Source organism: Staurois parvus, unplaced genomic scaffold (assembly GCF_062004578.1).
Source record: "Staurois parvus isolate SC_StPar_1 unplaced genomic scaffold, SC_StPar_1.0 ptg001110l, whole genome shotgun sequence".
Classification (NCBI taxonomy): Eukaryota; Metazoa; Chordata; class Amphibia; order Anura; family Ranidae; genus Staurois; species Staurois parvus.
This window is the reverse complement of record NW_028318906.1, coordinates 688164-691954: the sequence shown is the minus strand read 5'-3', so window position 1 is coordinate 691954 and position 3791 is coordinate 688164. Positions and strand designations below refer to the sequence as shown.

Here is a 3791-nt window from a genome sequence, read left to right as displayed (position 1 = left end):
GGTACACTTCTCATCCTCTTCCAAGTTTTTAACCCTAGAATTAAAAATAATTTGTTTCCCCCTATCATTCAAAAGCTGTCTAATATCCTTTCTAGTTTCCTCAACCTTTCCCTCCAAACTGATCCCCTCCCCTACAAAACGCAGCAAAACCTGCAGCCTAGCATTTAGGTTCCTATAAAGTAAGCGTTTTTCCTTTGCCTCCTCTTTACTTTTCTGAACAAAAAATTTTTTAAAAAGAAGCTTCCCTGCATCCCACCACTCCAGGACATTAACAAAATCTCCCTTTCTCACCTGCCAGTCCCTGTACACCTGTTCAAAATCAGCTTTAATCTTCCCCTCTCTCAAGAGCGATGCATTCAATTTCCAGTAGGGGGACTTTCTCCTCACTCCCACCCTGAAATCCAATTCACACTTCACAGCCTTGTGGTCAGAAAAACAACAAACTTCTGTCTCAAAAGTTTTAACCCTAGCAGTGTCAGAGAGAAACAAAAAATCTATCCTAGATACAGCTCTACCACTCCCCCAAGTAAACTTGTGTTTCAAATCCGACCCACCCAACACCCAGGCATCTTTCAAATTCACAGAATGAACCACTTCCTTTAAAAATGTAGCAGAACCGTCCTTTTTACCCAAGTCATCCATTGAGCAATTAAAGTCCCCACCAATGACTATAGGGTCAGTCCCCAGCAAAAAGAGCTGCATGGCTTCAAACAATTCTTTCCTTTCCTCTTTGACATTGGAAGCATAAACGCAGAAAGCCTTCACCGTTAAATCCCCTTTTCTCAACCTTGCCATCAAAAGTCGTCCTGGATAGATTTCTTCGGTGTCGATCACCTCCCAGTCCTGCGACATCAAGATTCCAACCCCAACGCATTTGTTGTCATTTCTACCAGAAAAAACAGCTTTTCCTTTCCAAAACTGCGTTAAAGCATCATAATTCATTCTCTTTTCCACATTACATTCTTGCAAAAAAATCAAATCATTGTTCTGTGTCTCAAGATACTCGTAAAGAGCCGCCCTTCTCCTAGGGCTCCTTAAACTCCTTACATTTAATGAAAAAACCCGAATCATGTTCTCAGTCTATTTGGGAAAGGGCTCACTCCCCCGCCCTCATCCGATCCAGAAGGATACTCTTGAATTCTCAAAGTATTCCTCTCATCATCACTCGAGGAAATTTCCCCCAAGATATCCGCACCCCCTCCTCGACTTTTCTTTTCTTTAGCCCTGGCCTCCACTTCCACCTCATCATCTTCATCCTCTGATCTTTCCTTGGAACCCCTCTTCAGGGACCTTTCATCCACTTGCATCAAATCCTGTGCATCAGGAAGACTAGCAGCTTCAATCGGCGTTTCCTCCACCACCGCACCCGACTGCGTCCCCCTTTTAGCAGCACACACTACAACTGGCGGGGTACCCTCCACAACTTCCTGGGGCACACCTTCTTGATGACCATTCCCCTCCTCACCATCCAGCCCCTCAGGACCCTGCACCCCACTTTCCTGTTTCTCCTGCACCAAATCCTCTTGGGGGGGGGGGCTTGCTGCACATCCGACCCCGCACCACTCTCTGCACTCCTCACCTCCCCTCCCCCTGACTGCTGCTTAGGACAATCTTTCTTGGCATGGGGCTCCCCAGCGCATTCGAAACACCTGCCACACGCACCGTCCTCATGCCCATACTCCCTGCACTTCTTACAAAAAGGTGGCATGCCAGAGAAAAAAAGAAAGCCCCTGCTACGATGAATGAAAACAATCGGCGGTGGCCTCTTAATCCCATCAAAGCAGTCAGAATCCTTCTGAAAAGTCACCAAATAACGTCTTTTCCCATTCCACACTCCAAACGCATTTCGCACTTCCCCTTTAAATGTCACTTTCTCGCAGTAATTGTATAGAAAGGCCTCAACCTCCTGTTGCGAGATAAAGGGATCGTACATATGTATAGTCACCAGCTTCGCCTGGTACAGAAACAAAGGCAAAACCCTGATCCCAGCGAAGACTGGATCATCCCTCCTCTCCTTATATGCAGAGAAAGCTCTTTCACAAGCAGCACTGCTAATTAAAGTCACATCCACAGTGCCCCTGGAAAAAAAGTCCTGCACACAGAAATACTCCTCCAGCTTAATACCCATCACTGAATCAAAGATCTTACGATACAGGAAGCGAAGGTCCTTCTCATCACGGACAGCTGGAGCCACCAAAATCCGGATGGTATCCTTCATTCCAAAGTTTTCAGCAAAAAATTCCTGTTCTCCTCCTCTCCTCTCTCTCCGTCCATGCGACTCCATAGTACACTCCACAGATTTGAAAACGATATCCACAGAAAGCTATAAAAATAGCTCGATCGCTCCACTCCGGTTTCCAAGCTTACCCCAAAAGCAACAGAGACAAATAAATGTCAAAGGCTAATGGCACAGCTATTTCAACCAGAAGTCCTTCCAAGGCAAAAAGGTTTTCCCCAAAAGGGTACAAACCCCACCTCTTTCAGACCGCCCAAAGACTGCACTGGATCTGAGCCAAAAGGCCGAGAAGCGATAACCGGAAACTCGGGCCTACCCGAGGGCCGCCCGAGCGGGCAGAGGGGACGTGCTCGCTGAGAGCTCCACGGGCCGGAGGGGGCCCCCTCCTCTGCAGGGCTCTTCCAGGTAGCTGGGGGCTGGCAAAAGGCTTCACACCTCTGGCCCAGGGCCTGGCTCTCCTGCCTACACTCCACTCCCTCCCTGGACACTTGGCTTCCATCCCCTGGGCCCAGTCTGCACAAGTGGGCACCAGCAGGCGCTGCAGGTTTGGGGAGAAATCAGCACGGTCGTTTGCATGGCCCCGCCTCTAGGGCGACGCGGGCGAGGCGGGCCACTAGAGGGAGACACAGGCCTTGGCATGGCAGGCATCCGTGCGGCAGCTCGAGCGAGCGTCCCAGAGTCGAGCTGAGCAGCAACTCTCTCCTCTCGGGTTGCTGCCGACAGGCTTCCAGGCAGGCCTCCCTCCTCCTTCTGACTCTCCTCGCTTCTTTTCAGGCCATCGGGCACGTCGTCCCATCCAGGCAGGCCCAGCAAGAATGAAAGAAAGTGACACGGACCAAACAAAAGCACACAGGCACACCCGGGGTTAAAAACACCTTTAATGGAATGAAGCTTTTCACACCTCATTAAGAGTTATCAGCAACAAACACAGATAAGGCACAATGAGGAGGAGGACAACAACAATAACACCACACAACACAATGAAGCAAGCAGGTTGCCGTCTGGTCTGCAGTAGCCAAGGCCAAGGCTGGTTAGGACCACTGGGATGGGCCTCGCTCACTCCCCTCACAGGTGTGACCTTGTGCCCTTTCCTTTCCTTCTTGGGGAAAGAAAGAAAGGAGAGTGACTTGTTGTAGTCGTCGTCGTGTTTCTTGGTCTGCTTTTGGAAAACCGCATAAGAGGGGTGCACCGGTCCTGGAGGTACTGCAATACCAGGTCGATGCGTGGAGTGGACAGAGCAAGCTCTTCTTCCATCTCCCTGTTCTAAAAATCCATTTAATATATGGTCCCCAGATAGGGGACATATCAGATATTAAACTGATAACAGATTTAAAAAAAAATACTCAAAATCAAGTTCCATTTTAACTATCACGTAAAAAAAAGTTCCAAAAGTACAAAAATCAACAAGTTCCATCACAATAAAAATCATAACAAAACAATCAGAAAATTGCAAAGAAAAGCAAAATAAGCAATTTTAGTCATTGCATTTTTTTAAAATATACACACATGAAAAGAAAACAAATATTTCAAAACAAAAGAGCAACAATTCTTGCAA

General features: G+C 47.8%; 1 pseudogene; it reads right to left on the bottom strand.

Moving 5' to 3' along the window:
- Window positions 1-3414: 3414 nt before the first annotated feature.
- Window positions 3415-3590, bottom strand: LOC149440204 (U2 spliceosomal RNA; annotated as a pseudogene).
- Between the last annotated feature and the right edge of the window lie 201 nt (window positions 3591-3791).